Consider the following 21,684-nt stretch of genomic DNA (forward strand, 5'->3'; position numbering starts at 1 on the left):
AAAGAGGGGGAGATATGTTTTCATACCATCTCTTCCTCCCCATTCCCTCCCTCAACTGTATCTTTCTAGCTAGTCTTCCCTGAATTAAAGCCCTTTAGGAAAGGAGTATATGAAATGGACTCGTTTAAGCCTGGATATGAGGTGGCCCCAAGTCTATATATCCACTTTTGCTCAATTTGTAAAAGCCTTTTGTTCCAATCGGCGCCTCTTCCCGGGATATGAATCCGGTCTAGGGGGCGAAGGCAATTTTGGGCATCCTATAATTATGTTGGGTAACCACATGTCTTCCCAGAGGGAGGTAGATATTACCTATTTACATGCTATAGACATGTTTAGATGTTCGACACCAGAATTTTTGCCTGGTTTTACCCACATAAAATGCGCCGCATTCGCAGGTCATCAAATAAACCACTGCGGGGGTCTGGCAGTTTACAAAATGTTTGGGTTTAAAGACATGAAGCTTTTTGCTTCTTACATATTATATATCAACACCTGTACACTTGGATTATGCCGCGTACACACGGTCGGACTTTTCGTCTACAAAAGTCCGACAGCCTGTCCGACAGACTTCCTGCGGACTTTCGGCGGACTTGCAGCAGACTTTCTAACGAACGGACTTGCCTACACACGACCACACAAAAGTCCGACGGATTCGTACGTGATGACGTACACCGGACTAAAATAAGGAAGTTCATAGCCAGTAGCCAATAGCTGCCCTAGCATGGGTTTTTGTCCGTCGGACTAGCACACAGACGAGCGGATTTCGGGGTCCGTCGTAGTTACGACGTAAAGATTTGAAGCATGTTTCAAATCTAAAGTCCGTCGGATTTGAGGCTGAAAAAGTCTGCTGAAAGTCCGGAGAAGCCCACACACGATCGGATTACCAGCCAGCTTTAGTCCGTCGGCGTCCGTTGGACTTTTGTAGACGAAAAGTCCGACCGTGTGTACGCGGCATTAGAATATTGATATAACCTTACAAACCTTAAATAAGATATTAAAAAAAAAAAATTATTATCATGATAAATTTTCAGGTGCTCTGGTTCTCCCATCCCTTTCTCTGTCTGTGGGGGGAGAGCCGCTGCATCTGTGACCATTCGCAAGCCCTACGTGTCAGCTTTGCCTTCCCTCTGTGACCATCCATCCACTTTTTGGGACCTCCAAACTGCCAATATATTGGCGTCATTCACCACCCCTTTTGCTGGTCTTTTATTCTCATTCCCTTTTTCTCCTTATTCCACACTGCATAGCTGGATCCTCTGAGTGGCACCATCCAGGAAACAGGCGATTCAATCCTGAGGGGACACAGACCAGGACGTGAGCGGCATAGTGTTCCATCAGCCGACAGTCTAGCGGCTCTCCTCAGCGAAGCCGAGCCCTTTCCTGCTCTGAACGGCATCTCAGCTGGGCTGCCGTCATCACCCACTGTCAGACGGAGGCTCGGCTCTCCTTCCTTGCAGCCAAGCGGCTTGTCGTTTCAATGCCGCACATGTGGAGCGGCATCCGGAGCCAGTGTGTCATCCCTTTGGGGATCGTACCCCACGTCCAGCGGGGATCCTACGGGTTGCCGGAGTGTTTCCCACACTTGGGTTCCACCACCCCCCTTCCCCTCCATCCTGTCACAGCTTGAGATGATGCAGCCTGATGGCTCTCCTGTTTTGACCCCTGTTGCTCCATGGACAGCCTGTCACTTTATCATATGTTTTTAATATTTTCCTTTCAAGTACTGTGTATCCAACGGACTGTGTTTATGAACTGCCTTTTATATGAACTGCCTTTATTAAATGATCACATCAGTTGGTTTATATCTCTGGCTGTTGCAGTCTGATTCCCTGATATCCAGAGCGCTGGACTATTTTTTGTTTTTTGTTGATTTGTGAACTTATCTATTGTGTCTCGTATTATGTAAACCGGAGCTCATGTTTTAAACTTTTGTATTATATAAATCATGTTCGGAGTATTTTGCTAATAAAATAAAATATATTTTTACAAATTTTCTTTTTGATTTACAATTGCTGCTTGAAAACCCCACAGGGAATTTCCATTTTCTTTTTTGTAATATTATGTCACTATACACTGCCCCTTTGGCCCAGGTCTATATCTCAGGTATACTTTCAACCCTTTTCAATAAAATAAATGGAACCCGCCAGGGGTGCCCACTGTCCGCACTAATTTTTAACGTACTCATGGAGCCTATTGCCGCATACATACGTCAACATCCTGAAATTTCAGGATTCTCAATTAATGGCAGGATACATACCATCAGTCTGTTCGCAGACGATATAATATTGATGCTTACTGATGTTACATCTTCTTTAGCTTTGGTACACCAAGCGTTGCAGATGTTCAATACATTATCTTACTATAAAGTTAATTAAATTAAATCATACATTCTAGGACTGGGTCTACCTAGTGAAGTAAAACATAGTATTAGCAATAAATTCCCCATAGTATTAGCAATAAATTTGGAAAGAAAAATGTATAGCATATTTAGGTATTACTCTCACTCCTCAAGTGTCTGACCTTGTCAAAGAAAACTATATACACTTCTTAAACCTCCTTTGGTTTTAAACTGGACAAATTAGGGAAATTTGAATTATCCTGGTCGGGCAGACTCGCTGCATTCAAAATGCAAGTTCTCCCACAACTCCTGTATTTATTCAGAACATTGCCCATACAAGCACTGAAATCCTTCTTACAGGCACAATCAGAACTGAATAGATTCTTATGGGTGGGGGAAAAAGCACATTGTGCCCTTAGCAGGCTTATCAAACATAAGAAAGCAGGAGGCGTAAGGCACACGAACATAAGAGACTACCATGCAGCAATCATAACTCAACTAAAAGGATGGTTTACCACACACCACAACACTCTCTGGGCTGAGCTTGAAATGTACCATAGTTACTACAGTATAGTAGTTATGGGAGGTAACTTATATAACTACCTTATAACCAACCCCTTCCGCCCATCCACAACACCCACAGTAGCCCCTACCCTACAGGCTTCTACAGAGGCCTGGCGCTACCTACACAAACCTCCAAAATTCCCGATAACAGCTATTTCACTCCTAATACCTGATATATCCTTGACTAACCGGTGCACCACCAAAGCTTTTCAATTGGAGGATTTGTTTGTAGGCCCAGCGCTTAAAACATTTAGAACACTACAACTTGAATATTCTATTCCCCCATCGGAGTTCTATAAATGTATCCGAATCTCCCACTTACTGAAACAAGCGCATCACCTACCTACCCTGGCAAGTAGCCTTATACTACACATCCACTAACACAAACACCAAAGACACGCCACTAATATATAATTATCTACAACACAGATAGGTATTCAGTAAAACATCCAATATACAAGCCTGGGAAAAGGACTTTGGGAAAGAATACACTCAGGACCAATGGAAGAAAGCCCTTAGTATAACATATTCATCTACCAGAAGTGCCAACCTGTGGGAACTGTGTCAAAAAATTATGTTGCGATGGTACCTCACCCCATATCGCATATCAAAATTCGCTCCTGGATCATCATCAGAATGCTGGAGGAACTGCAGGGGGGCTCAGGACACTACCGCACATACTATGGTCCTGTCCACATATTGAAAACTACTGGGCTTGCATCTTCACTATAACTGAGCAGGTTATAGGCATACAAGTTACACCTTCCTCGGGTATGGCACTTCTATCACTAGATATAGAGGACAATATTATCTTCTATACTTTTAGCAGCCCAACTTACCATAGTCAGACATTGGAAGGATAGCACACCTCTCAACTTGGCAGAAACCCTGCAAATAATAAGCAAACACAGTGCATATGAAATACAATTTGCATACAGTACAGGTAATCATCTGAAGATTACTGAACTTTGGTGCTCCTGGAAGAAGTGGAATCCACAGCGTATGGGGTCATCAGCTCCTAATATGAAAGCATGCATGGATAGCATGTGATAATTAAAGGATTGAAATTGTTGTTTCTTTTTGTTTCGGTTAACTGACATTTCATTTTTAATTTCTCTTACTTTTCACTGTTCATTTATCTTATGTTGAAGAAGTATATTGATTTTAACTAACAGCATGATATGGATCTAGATTATAACTGGAATTTGTGTCAACTAGCACATTATCTTCAACTGTACCCTACTGTACGTGGGACAGAGATAAGTAATATAAAAAATTGTTAACGTTTTCATATAATGAACCATGTCTGTTATGCAACAATAGTGGCTGGGACCAACCACTATAAACACAATATGTCTTGTACTTCTTACTTGTTTATGGAAAAACAATAAAAACTTAATGAAATTAAAAAATAAAGAAGAAAGGTCTGATTAAGGCTTGTCTTTTTCACCAAATAATTGCTGTTTATTAGACATCAGGTTGTACCATTCTGCTCCTTTAAAATCTGCCATTATAAAGGACTTCTGAGGGGAAAAAGCCTTGAAGTCACTAAGCTAAATTTGAATCATCCAAAGTAGGGTGATTACCACCCTAACTTTAACTAATTAATAGATTCAAATAGCAGTGACACAAAACGTGCCTTATCCCTAAACCTAAAGAACTTGTTAAGCAGAAACTATGGGGGAGATTTACAAAAACTGGTGCACACAGAATCTGGTGCAGTTGGGCATATTAACCAATTGGCTTCTAACTTTAGCTTGTTCAATTAAGCTCTGACAATAAAACCTGGAAGCTGATTGGCTACCACGCACAGCTGCAGCAGATTCTGTGTGCACCAGTTTTAGTAAATGTTCTCCTATAGGTGGGATTTTTTAGGCACTTAACATGTAACAGCAAAAATAAAATAAAAATAATAACAGTTTATTGTACAAATATTAAAATCAAAGACAGTAATAACAAAGCAGGATCTGATAAACCTAAATCAACCACCAATATATAAAGTCTGTAAATAAGCCTCAATGTGTTTTAATTCACGAAAGGTAATCTTTATAAGGGGGTTAGAAAAGGCTGAAAGCATGTTTTCCCAAATACTCTACTGTCAAGATTAAAATGTCTACAATTGATACACTAAAAAGGATGCAGCGATTATAACTTAAAAAAATATTTAGCATGCTTCTATTTAAAAAAATAAATGCAGGTTCAGAAGGCTTTCTGAAAAACGAAATAAAAAACAGTCCCGATTCCGCACATGGTTAGCAATTTTACAGTTCTTTCTTATTGCTGGGATGTAATAATATTAGCACCTCACTGTAGTTGTCCTAAAGTTAAAGATCTAAATCTTACGTTTATCAGTATTTTTACTCTCTAGCTTTATGTGGTTCTGTAGAATCCTGTAGTATGATAAAATGACAGCAAATTTTGGATAAAAAACTCAAGTGCTGCCAAGACTGTTTTACCATTTGTGATTCCTGCTGTAAGAGTTGTGATTAGGAACTTTAGGTCGATTTATTCACTTTGGTTTCAGTCTGATTTAACAGACTGTAGAAAATAGTTAGACCCATATTTTCTAAAGTATTATTAGTGAGGACACTTGTAGTTGGCTAGTGTCATATAAAGAATATAAAAAAAGTCAATTTCTTGAAGTAACAAATGTGAATGGTAACTCACATTGGCATAATGTAATCCCAGGGGAAGTCAGCTATGGAAGCATTTTTTTGTTGAGCTCTAACCAACAAAGATGCATGAAGGTGAACCATTTGGCAATGTATTTTTCTTTTGTTTGGTTTAAGGTAACATAGAAAACAAACTAAAGATAGAAATTAATGTATGTATTTAGAGATTTTATAAAAAAAACTTCTAATGTTGATTTGAATACCATTATTTTAAAGAACATCATACATTCAAATGTGGAATGTAATATAAGGAAATTACAGGGGGTCCCCGGGTTACGAACGAGATAGGGACTGTAGGTTTGTTCTTAAGTCGAATTTGTTTGTAAGTCGGAACAGTACCTTTTTTAAGTACAAATCCAGTCTCAGAGTCAGGAAGTGAGATTAAATCCATCTAATGAGGATACAGACAGTATAATTTTTTTTATTTTAATTATTCTTTACTTTTTTTAATTACTTTGTTATTTTTTTTTTAATTTAATTAATACTGTATTTCTTATTTTTTTTATTTTTTTATAAAAATTTTTTCACTTAACTTTATTGCTATCACACAGGAGAAAACAATTCCCTGTGTGATAGCAATTGGAGGTGACAGGTTCCCTTTATTGACCCTTGTCACCTCCTAGCACTGCTAGATTTTCTGTCAGAGCTGAGAGGGGAGGAGCACAGCTCTCCCCTCTCACTCTTTACATGGCGGCAGGGACAGGAGGAACAGGTACAGTACACTGCATATTAAGCATATTACAGTACTGCTCACAGGCTGTTACAGGCTGCTCACCTGATGGCACAGCAGGGAGATGGATAGATGCTGTGTCCAGGCAGGCCGGCCGCGAGGCACCTCCGCGGGGCAGCGCTCGTAGGAAAGACCGGGGATCCTGGAGGCTTCACTAGGCCGGACAAGGCCGCGGTGACGTCACTCGGGCCCCGTTCGTAAGTAGGGGTCGTTCGTAAGTCGGATGTTCGTAAGTCGGGGACCCCCTGTACATGGAAGGATCTTCAATTCTCTCTCATAAACTTTGGGCCTCCTACATTGCTTGACACAAAGAAATACAGCCATTCATATTCAGCGACTAATTTTATTTGTATGTTTGCGGTGTAAGTTAAAAACTTAAAGGGGTTGTAAACCCTTGTGTTTTTTCACCTTAATGCATCCTATGCATTAAAGTGAAAAGACACCTGGCAGTCACTAGCCCCCGTTTTACTTACCTGAGCCCCTTCATCTGTTCGGCGGGGATACGCTGTCCCTCTCTCCACTGGGTCCCGGCTCTTGATTGGATAGATTGATAGCAGAACAGCCATTGGCTCCCACTGCTGTCAATCAAATCCAATGATGCGGGCGCCGGGGCAGGGCCGAGTCCGGCATTCGTGTCTATGGACGTAAATGCTAGACTTGGGAGCGCCCCCGCACAGTAACCCCCTCAGGAGAGTGCTTCTCCTAGGGGGTTATCTGATGTGGGGAGGAGCCGAAAGAGCCGCCAGTGGGACCCCAGAAGAGGATGTTTGGGCCACTCTGTGCAAAACAAGCTGCACAGTGGAGGTATGACATGTTTGTTATTTTAAAAAAACAAAAAACAATCCTTTACAATCACTTTAGAATCCAAAGACTTCTGCTTGATAGAAATTGAAAATACATATTGTCTAGGACAAGGCCTTCCTGACCTACTCATATACTATTACACAACACATCTAGTCAGGAATATCAACTGGTGCCGCCATCAAGACTCTAAGTTGTGAATAGAGCAAACTACTTTCCAATTCCCCCTACAATGTATCCCCTCGCTAAACCCTAAGAATATTAATCCCTTCCCGCTGCCGCCACCTGGCCCTTTCAGAGCTTCCAAATCCTGGAAGGCGGAAGTGGGCTCTCGGGTCTTGTGACAGGCAATCACAGCAGTTACATGATCAGAAAGCTTATAATCAAAAGTATGTATTGGGGGCTTTTCGCTCCCCACCGGTGTCTGTGCTGGGAGCGCGCAGGGCATGCACTCTCAGCACAAAAAGTTGTTTACATAGAGCTGCATATATGCAGCCTCTCGGCGTTAAAACCCACCCACCAAGAGGCTGCATATATGCACCACATTGGTGGGAAGAGGTTAAATAACCTAATACTCATCCCACCATTGAACCCACCTTACAAGTAGTAGCAGCTTCCCATTTACTCCCTTCCATAACCTATAAAGTCATGGATATGATGCCAATATTGGTAACCCCAAATTTGAATCCAGTATGCACACTTCTCAGTAGTTCTCACTGATAAAATCCAATATGTTCCGTGTTAAAGATTTCAGAATACAGGACTAACCTAGATCTCTTGTGGAATCGAGCTTGCTCACCCAAACTCTCCTTCTTAGATGGGCTACATTACAATGATGTTACTTTTTGAACTGCTTGGAAAAGAAATACACTAAGCACACTACACCTATTTCTTTTGAGAACATATGCTCAGACAGGGGGCCACTACGCCATTCCATCTCACAAACATACCTTTTCTAGACCACACCCTCAGATTCACCTCTTTAACTGTTCCTTCAGAAATGGAAGAAAGACCTCCATGCACAGTTAACACCAGAACAAAGAGACAACATTTTATATTTCACATCTCACTCCATCTCCAATAAAACCCTGGAGTCAGATTATACACTTTCTAAACAGACTATACAAGCAAGTGTCCAACCTCTGTTGTAGATGTAAATGACAGAAGGGGAATCTCATGTATATTTTGGTCATGCTCAAAACAGAATCATTTCTGGAGCCAAGTAAAAGAGATTACTTATGAACTGACCAATATTGACTGTGGAGATAACTCCAGCACCTTTTTGCTACACCTAAATCATTTATCTAGAAAACATTGCTAACAATATCTACTGATCCACTCAGTAAATGTAGCTAGAGCATGTATACCTCTGTCTGGAGACAGGAATCACCCCTTACCATCCAACAATAGCTTTTCATTATTCCAGAAATCCACTGTATGGAAGATTTAATGTGGTATTAAACCCAAAACCAAAAATGTAATAAATTGCAGCTTATCAATTATTAGATGTGGTGGCTGAATTTGTTTTATTTTCTTAGGCTTTTCCCTCTGTTCTCGCCTGGTGATCTGGCCAGTAGCACACCTCCTGTATTATGGTGCCCCCACTATGGATGAAAGAGCACAGGGGGCATCTTTGGATAGTAGCATTGTCAATCTGAGGGAGAGGAGTGTTAGATGTACTAGTAGATTTGAATACACTAACAAATTGAAGCCAACCTCTAGCTAATACTTTAAAAGCAGCTACAGCAAACATTTTTTTCTTTTTTTGGGATAAAGGTTTTACGTAAATAAATACAAGCTGATCATGATAAGCATTCTGTCAGTGTTAAATGGTTTCTCTCATCCCTGTAACAGATACATTCTGCTGGAGAGCTTGTTCTTTTGAAAAACAACAGACTTATTGGCTGGATCACCAGATGAAAATAGAAGAAAGTGACCCTGTACCAATGTGCTAGCTGTGGCTAATCACAGCAATCACAATAGTAACCAATGAATCATGAATGAAACTGTAGCAAGCAATCACACTGTAAAAAAAAAAAAAATCCAGATCACCATTTATAATTATACCAAATTATAATTTTTTTTACACGCTGTCACCAGTCAGTGGCCCTAATCACCGACACCCAATCACAGTCTCCCTATTCACCATCATACCGCATGCCCCGGATCACTGCCACATCAGTCATATTATCTAATCGTAGCCACACAAGTCACAATGTCCCTGATTACTACCACACCGTTTACCATGTGCCTGATTACCGCCAAACCAGTCCCATTGTCCCTGATCATCACCAAACCACTTACAGTGTCCCTGATCACCACCACAGTCATCACAATGTCTTTAATCACCACAACAGCATAGTTTCACCACAAGGACTTGTTCACTTGTGTGATGCTTTCTGAAGAACCATCCATGTTTGGATCACTCTTCAGAAAGCGTCTGACAGGCAGTGAGTAGGCATTGTAGCTCCTCCTCACCACCTGCTTTAACCCCTTGGACCCCACACAAGCAACCCCATTCACTTGAATTGGTTAGGCTTAGTGGGTGTACAGAGGGTATATTACCTTCCACGGCTGCAAAGCATCACAGCCGTGGCATGTGTATGCTCTCATCCACTGCCTCTGAGGCTAAAGGGGGTAGCAGATGAGGAGGGGTAAAACCACCCCACAACCTCACTTATGAACAAGCCCTTATAACACAGCCAGTCACAGTCCTCTTATCACCACCACACCAGCAACAGTGTTCCTTATCACCCCCACACCAATGGCAGTGTCACCACACCAGTGTAAGTAAGCAATGACGTATCCGATTGCTGTTACACCAGTCCTAGTGTTACCAGATCAGTATAAGTCAGCAGAAATGTTCCTGGTTCCCACTGTCACCAGGTCAGTGTAAGCCAGCAACAGCGTTCCTAATCACCGCCACACCAGTGCAGTGTTGTCTCTGCCTGCCACCTGTACTAATCCTGGCCTGTTTATTGACATGTTTCTGCCTGTTGCCTGGACCAATCCTTTGCCTGTTTGCCTGTTTGCTGACCATGTCTCTGAACTGACACATCTGACTATGTTACTGTGAGGCACCAGTCCCAGCCATCTTCTGCGGATAACTGCACTCCTGGAACCACAAGAACTCTTTTGTTCCTCCTTTCATTAGCCTTCTGTACTTCCTGTACAATGAACATGGCATTCCTGGGGGCAGCCACATACCAGTAGGCTAGGCTTGCTTGGCTTATAGGAACAGGGACTGCTATAGATGACTTTACACTAAGCTATATTTGATGACCACCCATATAGAGGTCACCAGTTTTTATACAATTGGTTGATTTGTGTGATACACAAGATACAATGTCTGGTACATAATCAGTTCAGGCACTGAAAAAGTCTCACACATGTGGTATCTCCATACTCATAAGGAGTAGCAGAATATGTTTTGGGATGTAATTCTAAGTATGCCCATGCTGTGTGTGAGAAATATCTTATTAAACTGACAACTTTAATTTTAATTTTCATTTAGCATTTTCCAAAAACTGTGACAAAAAAATGAAGTCTTCAAAAGACTCACCATGACCATGCATCTTAATAAATACCTTGGCATGTTTACTTTCCAAAATGTGGTCATGGCCTCAGAAAATGTGAAAGGCAGTCAGGAAATTTGATAAATCAAGGCACTTAGAAGGCCTGGATGTGCTCCTTGGATTTTGGTCCCCTTTGTGTGGCTAGGCTGTAAAAAAGTCACACACATGCAGTATCCCCATACTCGGGAGGAGTAGCAGAATGTGTTTTAGGGTGTAAATCTAAGTATGCCTATGATGTGTGATAGAAATATCTTATTAATTGGCAATTTTGTGTAAGATACATTTTCATATTCTTTTCTGCATTTTTCCAAAAACTGGCAAAAATTACATTTTCAAAAGTCTCATTATGCCTCTTAAAAAATATCTTGAAGTATTTACTTTCCAAAATTGGGTAGGATTTTAATTTTAATTTTGTAGGAGTTTCCACTGTCCTGGTGTTCCAGGGCCTCCAAAAATGTGATAGGTAGTCAGGAAATTAGATGCAAAATTTACATGCAATTCATGCTCCTTGAAAGCCCAAAGGTGCTCTATGGATTTTTGGCCCCTCTACATTTAGGCTGTGAAAAAGTCTCACACATGTGGTATCCCATACTCAGGAGGCATAGCAGGAAGTGTTATGGGGTGTAATTATAAGTACGCCCACTGTGTGTAAGACATAACTTGTTAAAATGACAACATTTTTGAAAAAAAATATTAAATTTCTTAATTTTCCAAAAAATAACAAACAAACATTACAACTTCAAAAAAACTCTTACAAAAACCTCTTACTAAATACTTTGGACTATCAACTTTCCAAAACATGGTCATTTAGGAAGTATTTGTACTGCCCTGACATTTGAGGGGCTCAAGAATTTAGTCAGTCAGTCATAGTTTACAGACTCTAACCTTCACACAGACTAAATAATATACACGGATTTGGGTTATTTTTTTTTAGCATTATACGTTTTGGTCTAAATTTATGAAGAAATATGATTAATTTGCAAAAACAGAAACTAAGAAAATTGCAGCAAAAAAAACTGTAATAAAGCTCTCGCTGTCTCAAAAAAAATGGTAAATATGTATTTGGGCACAGTGTTGCATGACCGAGTGATTGTCATTTAAAGCGCGACAGCTCTGAAATCTTAAAAATGGCCTGGAAGGAAAGGGGTGTAAGTGTCCGACATTGAAGTGGTTAACAGCAGCACTACCATAGAGTTGAAAAATTTTGTAAAATGTGGTATCGTTGGACAGAATTTGTACCCTCTCAAGACTATAAGCAACCCTTAATGGATAGCCAGTGAATATTCCCCACAGAAAGCTAGTTCAGAAGGCGTGAAAAAGCTAGTTCAGAAGGCGTGTTTACCTTTAGCCCAGGTTCACACTGACAGCAGGAATAAAATCCTGCAAGTTCAGCTGAACTCGCACAATTTTATTCCCGCACTTCAGTCCCGACTTTGGGGGCGATTTCAGAGACATCTGTGCAGGTTGCTGCACAGATGTCTATGGAAATTGCTCCCCGAAGTCGCCATAAGTAGTACAGAAACTACTTTTGGGAATCGATGCGGAACCGCAAATGAGGCATCGAACTGATTCGGACGGTGCCATTGCTGGCAATTGCTGCCGATTTGGCATGCCATTTGACATGTCAAATGGCATGCAAATCGCTCCAATTTGAGCCTAGGCTAACCTGCATATTTTCCTCTATACCCTCTTTGCCTACCTCCTCCTTTTTCCTAGCACTCAGCATGGTTTGGTTAACCATAAATTGGTCCAAGTCGGCCCTGATGTTGTTGGACGGAGATCACGGGATAGTGCTCCCTGATCGCTGCCCCGTTCCTTTGGTCACTAGTTTCAAATACCTGGGCATACAAGTGGCGCCCAGGATTGGAGACTACTGCTCCCTAAACATTTATCCCTTGCTCTCTCGTTTTCGAGATAAAATAAACACCTGGAACAACCTGAAGATGTCCTTAGCAGGTAAGGCCAACTTAATTAAAATGATCCTAATGCCACAGTTGCTATACTTCTTACACAATACTCCGGTCATGGTTCCACTAAAAATTTTCAGAATAGTAAATACACTTTTCCGCCGGTTACTATGGAATAACAAAAACCCCAGAATTAAGCTAGAGCAGCTGCAGCAATCGAAGGACAACGGGGAGCTGGCAGTTCCCAACCCCTGGTTGTACTATATAGCGTCCCAATTGCAACAGCTGGTTGGCTCTATGGCTTCAGAACCAAGAGGCTCGTCGGCGCAGTTGATGTTGATAGCATCGGGGGCGGAGACCATTCCTATGGGCCTTGAGACACAGCTGTTTGCAAAGTCCAACAAACAGACCCCAACATTGTCACTTGTACAGAAAATTTGGAATAAGGTCCCACAGCTTCAGGGGGTGCAAGGCTTCACAGATTTCAGTCCAATATGGGGCAACCGCTCTTATACTGAGCTGGATAAATTACTACAAGGGCCTAGATGGCGTAAACACGGGGTAAAACTGCTATCACACATATTCGTGAACGGTAAACTACTTTCTTTTATAGAATTGCAGGTCAAATTTAACCTGCCGGATAACATGTTTTATTCCTACCTTCAGCTGCGACATGCGGTCCTTGCGCAGGGGGACGCGGGTGGATGGACACTGTCGCCCACTCCGGTGTTTCATGTGTTGCAGTCTAGTAGTGAGACCAAGGGAATTATATCTCAATGCTACCAGATGTTGTTAGCAAGACACTTGCGAGCCTACCCGTGCAATGCAATGTCTGCTTGGGAAGGGGACCTTGGCCAGATCACAGGGGAGCAGTGGGAGGAGGCCCTACAATCGGTATCCATGTGCTCCCTTAATGTTGCACAAAAGGTTTCCCAACTGTTTATAGCGTTAAGAGTGCACTATACCCCGAAAAAGTTATTTAACATGGACAGGACGGCAGACCCTCTATGTCCCCGTTGTCAGCATGATGGGGACCTTATTCACCTCCTGTGGAGATGCCCGAAGCTCCACCGATATTGGAGTGAAGTGATGGGCACGCTCAATGGGGTATTTCAGACGAAGGTTCCCATGGACCCCATGTGTTGTATACTGGGGGTCCTGGAGGAGGAGATCCCTGAGAAATCGATCAGGGTCACGTTCTCCAGAGCTTTATTCCAGGCCAGGAAACTTATACTCATGGGCTGGAAGTCTGTGGGGCCACCTACTAGTCGCTCCTGGGTGAAACACATGGGACAAACCCTCATAAGGGAAAAATATATATATCAACACAGAGGTTGCCCTAACAGGTTTGAACGAATTTGGTCCAAATGGCTAGACACACCAGGTTTAAGCCAGAGAGAGCTAGTGATGTCCAGGCTCCTAAAATCTCTTTAAACAGGACGAGGGGATGCAAGACAGTATATATAATATAAACTGTGTGGGCGGGGGGGTGGAGAAGGGGAAAAGGTGAATTTTTGTTGGCAGGAGAATTGCAATGGGCTGGATAGCTAAGTTGAAATAAATACTGTATGTATGTACATGAACAGAATATGAGATAACAATGTATCTGTAATTGCAAACCGAGTGCCGATTATTGTTGGTTAACATGTGAATGTTCAATAAAACCTTTTTTGATTTAAAAAAAAACAAAATGTAACTGACAAAAGGCCATAAAAACAATGCATGGACATGCACAGAACACGGGGTACAGCCAAGGCGTTTCAGGGCGCACCCCCTTAAAGCTAGGCTAGTCTTGTACCCCATGGGCAAGCACTTTTATAGGGAATGGTGGAATTGAAAATTGTATGTCAAAAGGAGCCATGCCCTCAAGGAGGTGGGAAAAGGAAAAAACAAACAAAAAACTTATATTAATACACATATATATATATATATATATATATATATATATATATATATATATATATACAGTATATATATATATACATATACATACACACATACATACACATATATACACATACACACATACAAATTCAGGAAGCGGATTCCCCTTGGTATTGAGCTGGTTCCCTGGGTTCTTGTAAGGTTCTTGTGTGATACTGGGTGTTCACTGATCGGCGCACTACAGCAAGGATGATCTTGCTAGCGCCTGCTGGGGTTTTTCCCCCGTTCCTGGCAATTCTGAAGCATCCCGTCGGGTGATCCTAGTGTGTGGTTTTTTGGACACCTCTGAGTGCCAAATTCTCCCCCCCCCTCCCCCCTCAGGCACTTCAGGCATGTAGAGGTGAGACTTGGATTGACCCAATTATCAATCCTGCATCCGCTTTTGTTTGTGTTCGTACACTTGTATTCATCTGACTAAATATAAATGAATGTGCAATATATCATGGATATATATGTATATATCATTATTTGTTTATTTGGGTATTCATGATGGAGTTTTTTGTTTTGTTTTTGGTTATAGGTTTTTGATATGGATTCTGTTGTTTTTTCATTAATGCAACTATTTGAATGTGTGTATGTGTATATATGTGTATGTATGTGTATGTATATGTATGTATGTATATATATATATATATATATATATATATATATACACATATATATATGTATTAATATAATTTTTTTTGTTTTGTTTTTTCCTTTTCCCACCCCCTTTTCAATTCCACCAATTTTCAATTCCACCATTCCCTACTATAAAAGTGCCCATGGTGTATGAGACTAGTCTAGCTCTGAGGAAGGGGGTGCGCCCCCGAATTATGCAGTCTTATGCAGAATTATGCTGCTCAAACATAAAATAATGAAAACAATGCTTTCATGATAATATACCATTTGTTTACACAAAAACAATTCCTAAAAAAATCTGCAAATCATCAGTTGAGCCAAACAAATGAGAAAAATGAATACAGCATGAAGAGAGAATTTCTCTGTATTTTTGGCAAATGCCCAAGTATCAGCCAAAGCTCTATAAAATGTAGGTTAGAATAATATTAAGCCTTCTCTGACAGGAAAAATACTACTGTCTTGGCTCCTGGTCTACAATCATTTAAACTGCCCTGCACATCCTGTATAGCTTCAGCAAACACATTTAAACTCTGTTCAGTGTGATTTGGAAAACAAATAACACCTGTTGGTAAGGCATCACGGTATCTAATTAAGTAGTAAATGAATTTAATGTTTAGTTACATAATTCCAAGACTAATCATTATTAAACTATTGGTTGCTTGAATTTTCTATATTTCTATTCAGCTGTATTTTCCAGTAATATGTATAAATAATGGTGATCTAGTAAAGGGCCCAATGTATATGCATGGACAAAATACAATTTAAAATAACATAATTGCAGATTGGGATCTACAAATAGTTACAGAATCCAGATCCATACCATGCAATATCACACTAGACATGTGCGGTTCATTTCATTCCCAATTAAAATTCAGCGAATTTTCATTTTTCGGAAATCCGGTTGTATCCGAACTTCCGAATGACAATAGTACTGAACTTTTCGAATTCGAATCGTTTTCAGATTCGAAAAGTTTTCAAATTCGAATAGTTTTCAAATTCTGAATTCGAAAAGTTTTCGAATTGGAATAGTTTTTGAATTTGAATCGTTTTCCAATTTCCACCTTACCTTGGGGTGTCTACTTTCCAAAAATGGTCATTTTGGGGAATTTATTTGTTCTGGCATGTCAATTTGATATGTGTTAAAATCAAAAGTAAGAGAAACAGTTTTTTGTATTTTTTCCCTTTATATAGTAAACAATAGAAAACCCAGTGGTTATGAAACAACATCAAAATGAGCTCTGTCTGTCTCAAGTAATTATATAATGTTATTTGCGTAAAGCGTGTTACATGATAAACTATTGTCAGTCAAACTATCACAGTACTGAAAGCTGAAAAATAACTTGGTAATCAAAGAGGTATTACAGGCTAGTATGGAATTATATCATCCAAGGAGACACTTATTTAAAGTAGGCATTTATAAAGAACATATATGCATTAAATAGCTAGGAAGCTTTACAAAATGAAGAGAACTGTTTTGAACAACTTTTTCAGTTGCCACCAATTCAGAGAATTATGTATTCATTTTGTATGTAAATGCCCTTTTATAAGCATTTTTGTTCTGAAAATATGGATTTTAGTTTATATTTAATACCTCAAAGTGGTTGTAAAGATAAAAGGTTTTTTACCTTAATGCATTCTCTGCATTAATGTAAAAACCTTTTAATAGTAGCTCCCCCTCTTGCCTAAATACTCACCTGAGCTTGATCTTAAACCAGCACTGTGTACATCTGCAGCAGCTCTGCTCCCCTCTCCCCTCACTCTCACAGGCTTGGTTGAGTGCAGCAGGAGTCATTGTCTTTTTCTGCTGTCAGTCAAAACCTGTGAGCAGAAAGCAGGGGGGAGGCTGAGCTGGGCACGAGTGTCTCCATAGGAAGCAGTTTCCTTTGGGGCATTCGGTAAGGGGGAGGAACCAGGAGCTCTGGCGGGGACCCCAGAATAGGAGGATCGGGGATGTTCTGTGCAAAACAATTGCACTGCGCAGGTAAGTATGACATATTTATTATTTTATTGGAAAAATGTAAACCTCTACAATCATTTCTACCATCTACAGTATTTTCTGCCCGAATGATTTTTATCATAGATCATCTAGCACAATTTAAAGCCAGACATAGATGGATGGAATCTCAACCAGTTCAGCAGGGACCAGGCCAGATTCGATCCATTTATTGGCAGGCTGAATGTACCAAAGTCGATCCATTGATCGACTTCAGTACAACCAGCCTGTCAGAATTTTTTTCATGTAATCACTGCCGCCGGCGGAACACAATAAGCGGACACTGACTGTGTTGATGGGGGAACCAAGCGACTTTATATCCTGCAAAGCATGGCTACAGGAAAGAAAATGTAATCATCTATGGCTTGTTTAAGTATACTAGAATTCTTTTTTGCTTGTTCTTAACCTATCCTAGAAAACTTTCTGCAATTAAATTAAAGTTATCTCTGCCCTCCACCTTGACCACAGGGAATAGACTGATAGATATTGTGTTATCTTTTTTCAAACGCATATGATAGGAAAGAGGGTGCACCCAAAAGTGTAACCAATTACAAATGTATATTACTGGGTATAGAATATCACATCCTAATATTGTCGTATGCCGAAATATATTCATAAATCCTATCTGATTTCCATAGATCTGTCTGGAAATAAAGGGTTGCAAGTGATATGCGATCCACCTTGGAATATGATTTTACAGTGCCTTGCAAAAGTATTCACCCTCCTTGGCTTTTTACCTATTTTGTTACATTACAGCCTTTAGTTCAATGTTTTTTTAATTTGAATTATATGTGATGGATCAGAACACAATAGTCTAAGTTGGTGAAGTAAAATTAGAAAAATATATACATAAAACTATTTTTCAGAAATAAAAAACTGATAATTGGCATGTGCGTATGTATTCACCCCCTTTGTTATGAAGCCCATAAAAAGCTCTGGTGCAACCAATTACCTTCAGAAATCACATAATTAGTGAAACGATGTCCACCTGTGTGCAATCTAAGTGTCACATGATGTGTCATTACATAAACACACCTTTTTGAAAGGTCCCAGGGGCTGCAACACCTAAGCAAGCGGCACCACTAACCAAACATGCCATGAAGACCAATGAACTCTTCAAACAAGTAAGGGACAATGTTGTTGAGAAGTACAAGTCAGGGTTAGGTTATAAAAAATATCTAAATCTTTGATGATCCCTAGGAGCACCATCAAATCTATCATAACCAAATGGAAAGAACATGGCACAACAGCAAACCTGCCAAGAGACGGCCGCACACCAAAACTCACGAACCGGGCAAGGAGGGCATTAATCAGAGAGGCAGCACAGAGACCTAAGGTAACCCTGGAGGGGCTGCAGAGTTCCACAGTGGAGACTGGAGTATCATAGGACGACAATAAGCCATACGCTTCATAGAGTTGGGCTTTATGGCAGAGTGGCCAGAAGAAAGCCATTACTTTCAGCAAAAAAACAAATGGCACGTTTTGAGTTTGCGAAAAGGCATGCAGGAAACTCCCAAAATATATGGAGGAAGGTGCTCTGGTCTGATGAGACTAAAATTGAACTTTTTGGCCATCAAAGAAAACGCTATGTCTGGCGAAACCCAACACATTACATCACCCAAAGAATACCATCCCCACAGTGAAACATGGTGGGGGCAGCATCATGCTGTGGGGATGTTTTTCAGCAGTCGGGATTGGGATGGTGCTAAATACAGGGATATTCTTGAGCAAAACCTGTACCACTCTGTGTGTGATTTGAGGCTAGGATGGAGGTTCACCTTCCAGCAGAACAATAACCCCAAACACACTGCTAAAGCAACACTTGAGTGGTTTTGAGCCCAGACCTCAATCCAATCCAAAATCTGTGGTCAGACTTAAAGATTGCTGTTCACGAGCGCAAACCATCCAACTTGAAGGGGCTGAAGTAGTTTTGCAAGGAGGAATGGGCAAAAATCCCAGTGGTAAAATGTGGCAAGCTTATAGAGACTTATCCAAAGCGACCTGGAGCTCTGATAGCCGCAAAAGGTGGTTCTACAAAGTATTGACTTTATGGGGGGTGAATAGTTATGCACATTGACTTTTTCTGTTTTTTTTTTTGCCCTATTTGTTGTTTGCTTCACAATAAATAAAAAAAAAAATCTTCAAAGTTGTGGGCATGTTCTGTAAATTAAATGATGCAAATCCTCAAACAATCCATGTTAATTCCAGGTTGTGAGGCAACAAAACACGAAAAATGCCAAGGGGTGAATACTTTTGCAAGGCACTGAATATCGCAGCCTCTATAATATACAGAGTAGGGATGAGCTTCGTGTTCGAGTCGAACCCATGTTCGACTCGAACATCGGCTGTTCGATCGTTCGTCGAATTGTGAACGATATGGGCCGTTCGCGCCAAATTCGTGTGGCGCGTCATGGCCCATAATTCACTGCGGCATCGCAGTGCATTGCTGGCTGATGATTGGCCAAGCATGCACTATGACCCGCATGCTTGGCCAATCACAGCGCCGCCTGAACAGAGAGCCATAATTGGCCAAAGCCAAGGAGGCTTTGGCCAATTATGGCTCAGGGGATTTAGTACACGCCCCACACTATATAAGGCCGCCTGCACGGCGGCCCTGTGTAGTGTGTGTTCCGGCATTCATTGAGAGAGAGAGAGAGAGAGAGAGAGAGAGACAGACAGTGACATTTGATTTGAGTTAGATAGATTAGGCAGAACAGTCAGTCAGTTAGCTGCACTTACAGTGTATTGTGTATATATATGCATCCCAGGTGTTGCATATATATATATACACTGTATTCAGTTTAGCTAGATCCGTTCTTGTTATCTTCCTACTGACAGGCAGGCTTGTCTTGTTACAGTATTTACAGCTACCTGAAGAAAATTACTGGTGTTCCTTTGATCCTATTAGTACCACAGTCAGGCAGCTAGACTATTTACAGTTAGTGCAGTGCGTCCTGCTCACAGTGTTCAGCTAGATCCGTTCCTGTTATCTTCTTACTGACAGGCAGGCTTGTCTTGTTACAGTATTTACAGCTACCTGAAGAAAATTACTGGTGTTCTTTTGATCCTATTAGTACCACAGTCAGGCAGCTAGACTATTTACAGTTAGTGCAGTGCGTCCTGCTCACAGTGTTCAGCTAAACCTACAAGTTAGTGTGGTGCGTCCACCTCACAGTGTTCAGCTAGATCCGTTCCTGTTATCTTCTTACTGACAGGCAGGCTTGTCTTGTTACAGTATGTACAGCTACCTGAAGAAAATTACTGGTGTTCTTTTGATCCTATTAGTACCACAGTCAGGCAGCTAGACTATTTACAGTTAGTGCAGTGCGTCCTGCTCACAGTGTTCAGCTAAACCTACAAGTTAGTGGGGTGCGTCCTGCTCACAGTGTTCAGCTAAACCTACAAGTTAGTGTGGTGCGTCCACCTCACAGTGTTCAGCTAAACCTACAAGTTAGTGCAGTGCGTCCTGCTCACAGTGTTCAGCTAGATCTGTTCCTGTTATCTTCTTACTGACAGGCAGGCTTGTCTTGTTACAGTATATACAGCTACCTGAAGAAAATTACTGGTGTTCTTTTGATCCTATTAGTACCACAGTCAGGCAGCTAGACTATTTACAGTTAGTGCAGTGCATCCTGCTCACAGTGTTCAGCTAAACCTACAAAAGTTAGTGGGTTGCGTCCTGCTCAGTGTTCAGATAAACCTTCAAGTTACTGCGGTGCGTCCTGCTCACAGTGTTCAGCTAGATCCGTTCCTGTTATCTTCTTACTGACAGGCAGGCTTGTCTTGTTACAGTATATACAGCTACCTGAAGAAAATTACTGGTGTTCTTTTGATCCTATTAGTACCACAGTCAGGCAGCTAGACTATTTACAGTTAGTGCAGTGCGTCCTGCTCACAGTGTTCAGCTAAACCTACAAAAGTTAGTGGGGTGCGTCCTGCTCACAGTGTTCAGCTAAACCTACAAGTTAGTGCAGTGTGTCCTGCTCACAGTGTTCAGCTAGATCCGTTCCTGTTATCTTCTTACTGACAGGCAGGCTTGTCTTGTTATAGTATATATACAGCTACCTGAAGAAAATTACTGGTGTTCTTTTGATCCTATTAGTACCACAGTCAGGCAGCTAGACTATTTACAGTTAGTGCAGTGCATCCTGCTCACAGTGTTCAGCTAAACCTACAAGTTAGTGGGGTGCATCCTGCTCACAGTGTTCAGCTAAACCTACAAGTTAGTGTGGTGCATCCACCTCACAGTGTTCAGCTAGATCCGTTCCTGTTATCTTCTTACTGACAGGCAGGCTTGTCTTGTTACAGTATATACAGCTACCTGAAGAAAATTACTGGTGTTCTTTTGATCCTATTAGTGCCACAGTCAGGCAGCTAGACTATTTACAGTTAGTGCAGTGCGTCCTGCTCACAGTGTTCAGCTAAACCTACAAGTTAGTGGGGTGCGTCCTGCTCACAGTGTTCAGCTAAACCTACAAGTTAGTGTGGTGCGTCCACCTCACAGTGTTCAGCTAAACCTACAAGTTAGTGTGGTGCGTC

This window comes from Aquarana catesbeiana, linkage group LG01 (genome assembly GCF_042186555.1).
Source record: "Aquarana catesbeiana isolate 2022-GZ linkage group LG01, ASM4218655v1, whole genome shotgun sequence".
In the NCBI taxonomy this organism is placed as follows: Eukaryota; Metazoa; Chordata; class Amphibia; order Anura; family Ranidae; genus Aquarana; species Aquarana catesbeiana.